The following is a 12,669-nucleotide window of genomic DNA, read 5'->3' on the forward strand; positions in this document are numbered from 1 at the left end:
GAGCCACAAGGGCCCCCTGAGCCTCCTTTTCTCCAGGCTGAGCCCCTTTCCAGCTCCCTCAGCCCCTCCTGGGGCTCCAGAATCACCAAATCAAAGATTTGTGCTTAGAACCATGGAGTATCCTGAGCTGGATCCCTCAGGGATCATCAGAGCAGCCCCTGGCCCTGCCCAGACCCCCCAAGAACCCCACCCTGAGCATCCCTGAGAGCGCTGTCCAAACGCTCCTGGAGCTCTGGCAGCCTTGGGGCCGGGCCCATTCCCTGGGGAGCCTGGGCAGTGCCAGCACCCTCGGGGGGAAGAACCTTGCCCTGAGATCCATCCCAAGGCCTGGCACAGCTCCAGCCCTTCCTGGGCTCCTGTCCCTGGCCCAGAGCAGAGCTCAGCCCCTGCCCCTCCGCCTCCCCTCGGGAGGAGCTGCAGCCCCCGAGGAGCCTCCCCTCAGTCTCCTCTGCTCCAGCTGAACGAGCCCAGTGCCCTCAGCTGCTCCTCAGAGCCTTCCCCAGCTCCGTGTCCCTCCTCTGGACACTCCAACAGCTTTGGATCCTCCTGATCTTGTGGTGCCCCAAGTGCCCCCAGCACTGGAGGTGAGGCTGCCCCAGTGCAGAGCAGAGCGGGACAATCCCTCCCTGGCCCAGCCAGTGATGTCTGAACCCTTCTCATCTCTCCATCCCTCTGGACTCTGCACATCCCAGGCCTGGAAGGTCCCTCACAGCTGCTGCTGCTGCGTTTCTGTCTTTGCTGCTGCCTGGGGGGGTCTCACCCACTGCACTCCCCGGGGCTGTGGGTGTTCTGTGTGTGCTCAGCCACCTCCCAGCTCCCAGTTCCCAGCTCCCAGTTCCCAGCTCCCAGTTCCCAGCTCCCGGTTCCCAGCTCCCAGCTCCCAGTTCCCAGTTCCCAGTTCCCAGTTCCCAGCTCCCAGTTCCCAGTTCCCAGTTCCCAGCTCCCAGTTCCCAGCTCCCAGCTCCCAGTTCCCAGCTCCCAGCTCCCAGTTCCCAGCTCCCAGTTCCCAGTTCCCAGCTCCCAGTTCCCAGTTCCCAGTTCCCAGCTCCCAGCTCCCAGCTCCCAGTTCCCAGTTCCCAGTTCCCAGTTCCCAGTTCCCAGTTCCCAGTTCCCAGTTCCCAGTTCCCAGCTCCCAGTTCCCAGTTCCCAGTTCCCAGTTCCCAGTTCCCAGCTCCCAGTTCCCAGTTCCCAGCTCCCAGCTCCCAGTTCCCAGCTCCCAGTTCCCAGCTCCTGGCAGGTCCCTGCACGTTCCTGAGGATGGAACAAACATCCCCGCTCCCCACACCAGGCTGCTCCTCCCGAGGCACGGGGTGAGCACGTGGGGGATGCGAAGCTGTCCCAGAGACCTCCCTGGCCTCCAGCAGGAGGACGTCCTGATATTCCCCAGGAAATATTTGGCTGGGCTGCCAAGTGGAAAACACGCTGAGCTGCGGATGGCAGAAGCCTCCCTGCAGTCATCTTGCCAGCACGGCAGGACTTCCACTGGGAAGTAATTTCTGAGCTCTAGGGCAGCACTAGGGGTTAAACCCACAGAAATCGGCATTTTTACTGCCACGAGCATCTGCAAACTGCCAGAAAGGGGTTAAAGTCACAGGTCTGCAGAACACAAAATAACAACTGGAGCCATAATCTGCTTTGCTGCTCCAAGCGTGGCCTCTCTGGGGCCACGGCGAGTGAAGAATTAGAAACACGGAGTTATCCCTGTTCCCAGAACACTGCAGCCTCCGGGCCTGGGATGGCTCCTGCCTGCACAGCCACCCTCTGGCTGCCCTGCAGCCCCTCTGCTCGCCCCTGTCACCAATCCCAGCTGGTGCAATGCCACCTCTGCCTGTCCCTTCCCTGCTGAGCCCCTCGGGGCTGGGAGGGGGCTCAGGATGCTCAGTGCAGCCCCCCCGGTTTGGGAGAGCTGCCTCACCTCACCCCAAGAGCTGTTCTTTGCACTCCCCACTGGCTGCGGGTCCCTTTTCAGCTCCCCAGGAGGGGACGTGCACTTTCACACCGATAAAATCACATCCAACCCCATCCAAAGGCGCTCCCCAGCGATGTGGGAAATGCACACTGACACTGCCAGCGTGACCCTGAGAGCTGAGGGGTCTGAGCCGGGGTCTCTGTCCCCCTGCCAGCACCCCGGTGCCAGCCTGGGTGCCAGGGGCACACCCTCCTGCCTTTGGAGCCCCAGCTCCCTGTTCCAGGCTGTCCTGGTGCTCCACAGCCGGCCCTGCTGCGCTCTGGCCGGGCACACCCTGCATCCCTTTGTACAGCGGCTTCACGGGGCTTTGGGCTCACTCCAGCGCTGTGTGGGAGGAGGGGATTTTGGTGTCTTTTTTTTCAAAAACACGAGAGTTATTTTACAGTCAAATCTATTCAGTGAGATCTTGGTGAGGAAAGCACTGAATCCTCTCCCCGCTCCTCCCCAAAATCTTTAATTTTGCCAGCAAAGGGGCAAAGGAAGGCTGTGCCAAAGGCAGGGCAGTGAGGGGAGAGCTGCGAGCAGCGACCTCGCTCTGACACCGCCTGCTTGGCTCTCTGGAAATCCTATCCCTGAGTTACATAAGGATCTGGCCCTATCTGGAACGCCGGGGTCATTGCACTTCTCCAAGTGTGGTAAAATGCTCGGAGGTCCTCAGCAGGAGAGCGGGAGGGCAGCGGCAGCTCGGATCCTCCCCGGGATGGGGAGCTGGGTCCAGGGCAGGGCTGAGCTGCTGGAGCTGCCCCAGCAGCACCAAATCCCAGCCCCAAGGAAGGTGGGCACTGAGATCCCCAGCGCTCCCATCCTGCCGCTCCTCCTGCTTTCGGGAGAGGACTCCACCAAGCAGGTCCACTCTCAGACAGGACTTATGCAATAGTTTGGAGCCTCTCCATGTGACCCAGACTTGCTGGCGCTCTGCCATCGCTCTCCTCGCTGGCTGCAGCCAGGCACGGAGCGGCGGGATTAGAGAGAGACCGGGCAGTCATTAACGGGGTGCCAGTCATTAACGGGGTGCCAGTCATTAACGGGGTGCCAGTCATTAACGGGGTGCCAGTCATTAACAGAGTGCAGCCCCCACCCCACAGGGCCACACGTGTCACCCACATGCACCCAGGGCACAGCTGCAGCTGCCTGTGTGCGTGGGGATGGGGACGGTGGGGTTTGTGTGGATGGGATGCTGTTTGCACATGGATTATCTGCACGGGACACACTCTGTCTGCGTGGGGACAGATGTTATCTGCACATGGAGAACACCTTATCGGCACGGGTCTGATGCTCACACCCCCTGCAGATATTCCATGCACAAATGCTGGTTTTATACCCGGCTGGTCACCACTGCCTCCAAGAAATGCTCCCTCTCTGTGGGGCTCAGCACAGCCAGGAGAGGATTCACTGCTGGGCCTGTGGCAGCTCTCCCCGTGCTCCTGCTGCTCCTCCCAGCACCGAGCAGCACCAGAGCTCTGCCAGGAAAGCGCCCTGGGCTCTGGGAATGGCCGGGAGTGCTCGCACCTCGGAGGGAAACAGATGCAGACCGAGCCCTCTCCATCCCGGCAGGGCTGGCTCCTCTCCATCCCGGCAGGGCTGGCTCCTCTCTCTCCATCCTGGCAAGGCTGGCTCCTCTCTCTCCATCCTGGCAGGGCTGGCTCCTCTCCATCCTGGCAGGGCTGGCTCCTCTCTCTCCATCCTGGCAGGGCTGGCTCCTCTCTCCATCCCGGCAGGGCTGGCTCCTCTCCATCCTGGCAGGGCTGGCTCCTCTCTCCATCCCGGCAGGGCTGGCTCCTCTCTCTCCATCCCGGCAGGGCTGGCTCCTCTCTCTCCATCCCGGCAGGGCTGGCTCCTCTCTCCATCCCGGCAGGGCTGGCTCCTCTCTCCATCCTGGCAGGGCTGGCTCCTCTCCATCCTGGCAGGGCTGGCTGTTCTCCATCCTGGCAGGGCTGGCTTCTCTCCATCCCGGCAGGGCTGGCTCCTCTCCATCCTGGCATGGCTGGCTCCTCTCTCTCCATCCCGGCAGGGCTGGCTCCTCTCTCTCCATCCTGGCAGGGCTGGCTCCTCTCTCTCCATCCTGGCAGGGCTGGCTCCTCTCTCTCTATCCTGGCAGGGCTGGCTCCTCTCTCTCCATCCCGGCAGGGCTGGCTCTTCCAGGGCTGGCTCCTCTCTCTCCATCCCGGCAGGGCTGGCTCCTCTCTCCATCCTGGCAGGGCTGGCTCCTCTCTCCATCCCTCCAGCAGTCTCGGTGCTTACACAACGCAGCCCCTCAGGGCACCAAGCCCTGGCTTGCACACAGACAAACAGCCTCGTGTGCCAGCACCGAGCTGTGCTCACCTGCGGAACCAGCCCGGCCCTCTCCAGCCGGGAGCTGCTCCGTGCTGAGTCCCAGCTGAGGCAGGAGCGTGGTTTGTGTGGTTTGTGCAGTGCCAGCTCACAAGCAGCTGTCACAGCTCTCCCACACTGAGTGTCACACCCGAAATTTGGCTCTTCATCGGCCAGGCTGTACCCCAACCACAGAATGGTTTGGGTGAGAAGGGATCCTAAAGCTCATTTAGTTCCATTCCCCTGCCATGGCAAGGACACTTCCACCATCCCAGGCTGCTCCAAGCCCTGTCCAGCCTGGCCTTGGACACTTCCAGGGATCCAGGGGCAGCCACAGCTGCTCTGGGCACCCTGTGCCAGGGCCTGCCCACCCTCCCAGTTGACAAAGACGTGTCTGGTTATCAGGCTGGACGTGCTCCAGGGGAGGGCACAGTGGCCCTACAGCCCTGTCACAGGTGCCACACCTTGTGCAGCCACAGCCTCAGGCTGGAGTTGGAGGGACAGGAGAGCTCCACTGAGCTTCCCAAGAAAAGCCTCTGAGGTGACTCCACCCAGCAGAGCTGTGGGAGGGGACCTGCAGGGAGCCCAGGGCTCAGCAGCTCCTTCTGTCACTGTCACAGCACAGCCTCATCCTCACTGCCCAGTCCCGGCCAGGGGGACCCATCCACAGCATGGCCCAGCTCCAGCTCCCCTCGGGCTGAGCTGAATTAAAGAATGAGGGAGGTTGGAAGGGACACGAGGGGATCTCTGGTGCCATCCCACTCCAGAACTGGGTTAGCTTTGATATTAAATCAGGACTACACAGCCCAGGCTGTCCCAGAGGGTCACAGGGGTGGCTGGGTGGAAATGCAGGGAGATGTGGAGTGGGACCCTAAAGCAGCAAAGCCGATTTGGACCTCCCTGTCCTCACAGGAAACCAGAACCAGTCAGAGAAGTGACGCTGTGGTGACACAGAGCAAGTGTTCCTTCCCCAGCAGGACACACCACAGAGAGATTTGGTGACAGCCAAGGTGACGGTGCAAGGCCATGGGATCACCCCTGGCAGTGACCTCAGGTCCCCTCGGTGCAGGGTGTGAGCCACCCACAGCCCCCAGGGCTGCTCAGCCCATGCCAGGGGAGCCCTGCAGGGACAGGGATGCCTCCTGAGGGATGCAGCCTTGCAGAACACTTCAGCTGTGGCATCCCTCCAGCCCTTACAGAGCTGCTGATCATGTCCACATCAGCTGGGCTGTGGTTTTGGGCCCTCTTCCCCTTCCTGTGGGTTCTTTACTCAGGGAAATGTGGCCCAGGTGGTGTGACCCTGATGCAGCTCCTTCCTCCATGGCCAGGGAATGAGGAGTCCCTAACCCTGATCAGACTGAACTCACCCTTTGCACTTTCATTGTGGTCAAAGCCACCTCCCAAAGAGCTCACAAATCCCACAGGAGGAGGCCAGGACTTCACCTGCCAGTTTAGCTCATTTGGGACCAACATTTAGGAGTGTTTGAGTTCAAAAAGATTTGCAGGACTGCACAGTAATAGACTCATTTAAAGTCATTTTTCCTTTTGAATTAAACTACGATGTAAGAGTAGGAAACACAACATTGATAATGGGTGATAAAGAGAAGTGTAAAGCTGTGGATTTTCCATCCTTGGAAATGTCCAGGGCCAGGCTGGACAGGGCTCGGAGCAATCTGGGATGGTGGAAGGTGTCCCTGCCCAAGGCAGGGGTGGGATTGGATGAGCTTTAAGGTTCCTTCCAACCCAAACCATTCCATGATTCCATGAAAGATGCTGAATAGTCAGACATGGAATATCCCAAGCATTTCCCAGCCTGGGAGGATGCAGGAGGTGAGAGAGGAGCAGCAATGGAGCAGTTGGATGGAGACCCTGCACTTCCCATGTGCACTGATGTTGCTCCACTGGAGTGAGATGGAGCTGAAATATTCCAGTGGTTTCCCAGTGGAGACTCTCCCAATCCTTCAGCTGGCTGCAGAATTCATTGAAGGCCCTCACAGTACCCAAGATGGGAAAATTGGCTTGGAAGGTGTTCCTTTAAACCCCCCTCAGTGCTGGAAAACAAGGCTGTGTCCAGGCTGGTGGTTTTCCATGTGTCTCTCTCCAGCCGCTGCGTGAGATCCGACCTGCTCACAGATTCCTGGGAAATGTTTGTAACTCCTCGCCCTGCAAACATTTCCTCCAGTGCTGGGGTCAAGCGAAGACCTCCCTGCCTCGTGTGTCTTCAGCACATCTGCCCAGCCAACTGTTTCTGGAAACGTGACAGATTTGGTCCCAATTCTGTTTGTTTTAAGCTCATTTTGTGTTAACCCAAGATCGAGGCAGGACAGGACATGACAAACACATCCTGCGGTGCTCCCAGCTCAGGAGGAATTAATTGCTGGAAACTTGGCAAGAAAAGTGGGGTTTGGAGTCGGGGGTTTCAGATAAGCTGGAGATAAGGGTTTGCATCGTGGAATCATCCCTGGGTGCATCCTGAGCTGAGGGATCTCCATGGAGCTGCTCCTTTGGGAAGAGGAGCCCAGGCTGTCCCTGGACCAGGATTTCATGGAAAGATGAGAACAGCAGCTCCTCCCCAGCAGCCCCTGGGTGGCCTGGAGCCATGGGTGATAAGAGAGCCTCTCATATTTCAGGTTTGTGGAACAGACACTGTTTATGTTGAGCAGCACCACCTTCCTCCCCTCAGGGCTCCTCTTCAGCCTCTCGGCGGCTGCTCAGGCCCGGCTTATCGGGGCCTCCCGGTGCCAAAGGAAACAGCTCAGCCCCCCCAGCCTTATCCGGGCAGAGCTGATTTGCAGGAGATGACAGCACCTTTCCCATCCCAGCCTGGGAGCAGCCGCCTGGGGAATGCGGCTGGAGCCGCCCCAGGAGGTTTCTGGGGTCTCTGCAGGAAGGGGGAGCAGAGGATGCTGCTCTGGGGAGAGCAGGGACAGCGGGAGGCTGAGGATGGAGCAACTGGAGCACTCAGCACGTTCCATATATGGAGAAACTTTGGGAACAACCTCGCAGGGACTGCAGGAAGCCTCACTGATGGAGGCATTTGGGACAAGGCTCTTCCCAACTCAAGGAACATCCCGGGGCCGGGAATCACCTGAGTGTCCCATGGGGCATTTCCCCTTCCAGCCTGGGCAGAGAGGGGAACAAAATCTCCCCAGAACCCTCCCTGCCCTGCCCAGCTGTGCCCTGCATCCCAGCCTGGCACCGCTGGGTGCTGCTAACGAGAATAAAACCGAGCAGGATCGGAACCGGAGCTCTGCTGGGGCAGAGCCGTCTCCAGAGCCGGGGATTTTGCCAGGGATTGCAGCAGGAACACAAACGCTCCTCGGGGTTCACATCTTGACCACAAAAAAGTCCCCAAAAACGGGCCTTGGTGTGAAATTTTACATTTTGCTGCAGAGGGTACCTGCCCCCAGCACAACTCCACATTTCCCTCTTGGTTGGTTCTTGCCCTCTAGAAGGTATTTGCCAAGATTATTTTATAAACTCCTTTCTATTTATAGCCCAGCTCCTTCAGCTCTAATGAGATAATCTTCTGGCATCTCACCATCACTAATATTTACTTTGATGTTTAAAATAACATCTTCTGAGGGATTGATTTTTTTTAAAAAATAAATTAAAAAAAAAAAACCACAAAAACAACCAAAAAAACCCAAACCAAAACACCTCTAAAACATAATCAAAGCAAAGAAAGAAACGAGCAGAGCAGTGGGGCCGAGCTCCTGGGGATGCACACGGAGTCAGTGACACTGCAACTTTTTCAGGACAGACTCTTTATAATCCTCTGAGCACATCAGGAGGGAGAGAGGCATTGGCAGCTCCTGAAGATGGAGAGAGAGACAGGGAAAGAGGCAGAGGGAGCGCGGGCTGTGTTTATTCTCAGGAATTAAGGCAGCAAGGAACGTTTCATTCTGCAGCAGGGCTCGGAGCTGCTGCTCTCTGGAATTGAGAGCTTCGCCCCGGGCAGCTCAGCAGAGGAGATTTGGGATTTAGAGAGGCAAACATTCCATCCCTGGGTTAATACAATTATTAAGAGGGGCTGGGGGAGGCGAGGGAGGCAGCGCACGGGATCCCGGCTCCTGCTGCCTGCAGCCACTCTGAAACACAAGCCTGCGTTTTTATGGAAACTCTGAATGTTGGAGAAGGGTGAACATGGTTTTCATTCTCATAAATGTTTTTCCAGCGTGCAAGGCTCTCCGGGCTCATTCCTTCTCCAGGGAGACGGTTCTGATTTCAAAGAACATTCGCGTTCCCTCCACCCCAGACCACCCCACTCCAACCTCAAAGAGTCTCCTCTGGAAAAATTATTTTAAAGAGCGTTTTACCTTTTCGAGTGCTTTCCCTTCTTTCTTCTTTTTTTTCCCCTTTTAATTCCTTCAGCTTTGCTTTTTTTAAAAAAATTTTTTTCCCCTCTTCTTTTTCCCAGCAGCAGCCAAAAGCTCCTCTCTCCTCCTCAGCCCTGCGCGTGTCAGAAAGTTTCCAGGCTGAGGGTTTGTGTCGCCTTCCTTAAGAACCTTCTTCTGTCAGACCCAGGCAGAGCTGGAGTTGGAGGCTTTGCTAAAAAGTCTCCTTTCAGGAAGTGAGCAGTAATAAGAGAGCAGCTCGGAGGCAGCACATGGATAGGGGCTGCTCAAGAAAAAGAAAAAAAAAAAAAGAAAAAAAAAAAGAAAAGAAAGAAGGAGAAAAAAAAACCCAACAAAAACCACCAAACAACTTTGCTCAGGAATTTTGCCAGGATTATCCAAAAGGGAAAAAAAAAAAAAAAGAAAAAAAAAAAAAAAGAAAAAAAGAAATAAAAATCCCCAAACCCACAAGGCTGGAAAAGTCCCACCCTGACTGCTGACATCAGTGCAGAAGGCAGGTCTTGGCTGAAACAGTATAAAACTAATCAGCCTTTCTGTGGAGGAGCAGGGAGGGAGCTTGGGGCAGCCCTGGAGGCGATGCCGGCGGCTCCCCTGTGGATAAAACATCCCAGGAAAAACCATAAAGGAAAGAGGCCGTGCTGACAGTGGCACACAAAGCAGATAAAGAAAGCTGGAATTGGTTTTGGTTTGTTGGGATTTATTTTTCCCCAACAACAAACAACAAACACCCCCATCCTTCATGTTAAACCGGAGCTTTCCAAATGCTTTTAAAAACCCAGGGAGTGTGTGAGGAAATGGCCTGAAAGGCTCCCCAGCAATGGCAGGGACTGGCTTTGAATTGAAAAAAAGCCCTCAAGAATTGGCCAGTGTTTTCAGAAGTCCCTTCCCTCTGCAGTTACATCATTCCTGCCCCGCTGGCTCCGGTGATTCCGGCATTCTCCTGTCCTGCTGCCACCGTGGAGTGTCCCACCGAGGACAATCCACCTCCAAAGTGAAGAATAAACACTGGAAATAACCAAATGCTGCTTGTTCCCAAACAACCCCCTCGCAGGACACCTCAAGCAATCAGCAACAATAAAAGGCAGGAGCTCATTTCCTCCTTTCTTCTGAAGGCGGCTCTGGGATTTCAAAGCTGAATTTGTGAGCTTTGGTGGAGAGAGAATTACCTGGCAGTGCTGCAAACGTTGGAAAAATGAGCCTTTCCGAGCTGCCCTGCTTTTCCCTGGGAAGAGAGAGGGGCCCTGGGGAAGGACACAGGGAAGGGATGGAAGCACCAGGGTGTGGATGGACCCTCAGCCCGAGCCCTCAGCGGGGACAGAACAACCCCAAAACCACCCTGGAGGTGCCTTTTCCTCCAGGAGGATTTGAATGGAGAGTTCAAAGTTGCCAGGGGGAGACATAGCATATAAAAATACATTATAAACACGAATTAAAGCAAACTGCCTGAAGCTGAGACTCCAGGAGGGGATTGCAGGGGGGCTGTGGGGTGGGATTTGCATCCCTGGGCTGTTGTGTGGGTGCCAAGTGCGGGACAGCCCCGGCAGCCTCGAGTCCTGCCCTGACCCTGGCAGGCACAGCCGGTGCCAAAGCCACAGGACACAGCCAGAGCTCCTGGCCACAGCCCCTGGTGCCACCCAGGCTGCCCCAGCAGCAGCTCACAGCCACCAGACCGTGAGATGGGCATGGGGAAAGAAAAACGCCTCAAAGGCTTGGCCAGCCCTGTGTCCTGATGGGATGCTGGCCCGAAGAAGAAAACAAACCAGGATGAAGGAAAAAGCAAGAAGCCGTGGTACTTTTTGTGGTGGATCCCCCCTAAATCCTCTGCTATCAGCAAGGCAGGATGAGCCTGACCTGGAGCTGGACCAGCTGTAATTCATATTCTGCCATGGATTTGTTTAAACCCTTTTTGGAGCACCTTCAACTCCCCTCAGGGAGGGGATCTCCTGGCTTCCTCAGCATTTTGTGCTGCCTGGAAGGTTTGCTCATCCCAACAGCCCAGGAAAAACAGGGAAAACATCCTTTGCTCCCAGGAGGAGCTGAGGGTGGGAGATCACAGCCCCCAGCTCCACTCTCTCTGTCCAAACTGGAAAGGGCTGGCTCTGCACTGGAAAACCGAGTCCAGAAGGGACTGGGATCGATTGCTGGGCTGCATTTTGGGCCAGTTCCCTGGCTGGGTGGACAGAGTGGTTTCCTTCCTCCCCAGGCCACGCTGGCCATTGTCTGAGCCCCCAGAGCACACCCAGAAAAGAGCAACTGAACAAAATATTTGGGCTTTAATTGAATGGTGCTGCTGCTGGCCAAGGAAAAACTAATTGCTGCAAGCATGGCCTGGTGCCATTCCAGGGGTGTTCTGTCTGCTGGGGCTTGTCTCAAACACACTCTGTGTGGAATGAACAGGGACAGAGGGGCAGATTTCCTTCCCCAGGGAGTGGCTCTGCTCTGCCAGACCCTTTGGAAAACTTCTGTTTCCCTGATTTGCAGGGTTTCCAGTCCCTCCTGGGTGGTAAATACAGAGTTAGAGGCTCCTGACTTGGCTCCTGGCTCCCCCAGCCCTGTGTCCCAACCCAGCACTGCTCTGAGGACCCTCAGATTTGTACCAGACCAGCTCCAAAATTGGGCTTTACTCCAGTCCTGACCCCTCTCTGAGGACGGGAGGGAGCAGCACAACCCTCACAAGCCAAGACTTCCATCACCTGCACAAATCCTGGAAAACAGGGAATGGTAAAATGACCAGAGGCTCACAGCAAAGAGGTGAGAAACAGCATTAAGAATCAAAATTTTCAGTCCCTGAGGTTGCTAGAAAGTTTATTTTTCAGATTAGTTTGGTATCAGAAACCACCTTAAAATCTGCCTGACAAAATCTGCCTGACAATGCCCACATTTCTCCTCCAAAATCACCCAGCTCTTCCTCTCCCTGGCATGAGGAGATGAGGCTGAATTTCCAGCAGGTATTTGAAATTCTCATGTCCAGGGGATGGAGAGGAGAGCACCTGGAGCAGCCCGGTGACAACGCAGCCTCCTGTGGCTGCACCGAGCACGCCGGGACCCGCCGGGAGCTGGAAACAACGGCGGGATCCCGAAACCCTCGGGATCCTGAACCCCTTGGGATCCCAAACACCTCGGGATCCCAAACACCTTGGGATCCTGAACCCCTTGGAATGATGGAAACAATGGCAGGATCCCGAAACTCTCGGGATCCCGAAACCCTTGGGACCCTTAATCCCTTGGGATCACAAACACCTTGGGATGCTGGAAACAACAGTGGGGTCCTGAACCCCTTGGGACCCTGAACCCCTCAGGATCCCAAACCCCCTGGGATCCTGAACCCCTTGGGATGATGGAAACAATGGTGGGATCCTGAACCCCTCAGGATCCTGAATCCCTTGGGATCCCAAACCCCTTGGGATCCTGAACCCCTTGGGATCACAAACCCCTCAGGATGCTGGAAACAACAGAGGGATCCTGAACCCCCTGGGATGATGAACTGAACCCTGTCAGGATGATGGAAACCCCCTTGGGATGATGGAAACCGCCAGGGATGATGAATTGAATCCCCTCAGGATGATGGAAACCCCTTGGAAATCCCATTGGGATCCTGGAAACCCCACTGGGATCCTGGAAATCGCCCGTGATGCTGGAAACCCTGGTGGGAGGATGGAAACCCCACTGGGATGCTGGAAACTGCCCATGATGCTGGAAACCCTGGTGGGAGGATGGAAACCCCACTGGGATGCTGGAAACTGCCCAGAATGCTGGGAACCCCCTGGAATGATGGCCTGAACCCCAGGGAAACACAAAGACCAAAACTTCCAGGCCCATTTGGCGTTTCCTGGCGGTGCTGGATGGTGCCCAACGTGTCCAACCCACACGACACCGAGGCCAGGGCTCGTCTGAAGGCTTGAAAAGGCTGCAGACTGTCCTGGTTGCCATTAGGACACACAGGGAACGCTGCTGAGGCCTGACAGGGTAATTTTGTGTAAGCATTTTGTACATAAAATGAAATATTCTCCCTGCCTTGCTATGTCTGAACTG

The 12,669-nt window shown here is 56.2% G+C and overlaps 1 protein-coding gene across 3 annotated transcripts in view; it reads right to left on the reverse strand.

The window, feature by feature from the left end:
* Positions 1-8,902, reverse strand: part of ADAMTS10 (ADAM metallopeptidase with thrombospondin type 1 motif 10) — a 64,452-nt gene extending 55,550 nt beyond the window's left edge. For all 3 annotated transcript variants that reach the window (XM_058858371.1, XM_058858373.1, XM_058858372.1), the window contains exon 1: positions 8,599-8,902. The gene's annotated coding sequence lies outside the window, so the exon portion shown is untranslated. The remainder of the gene's footprint in view (positions 1-8,598) is intronic.
* Positions 8,903-12,669: the final 3,767 nt, after the last annotated feature.

The sequence above is a fragment of the Poecile atricapillus genome, chromosome 28, assembly GCF_030490865.1.
Source record: "Poecile atricapillus isolate bPoeAtr1 chromosome 28, bPoeAtr1.hap1, whole genome shotgun sequence".
Taxonomy (NCBI): Eukaryota; Metazoa; Chordata; class Aves; order Passeriformes; family Paridae; genus Poecile; species Poecile atricapillus.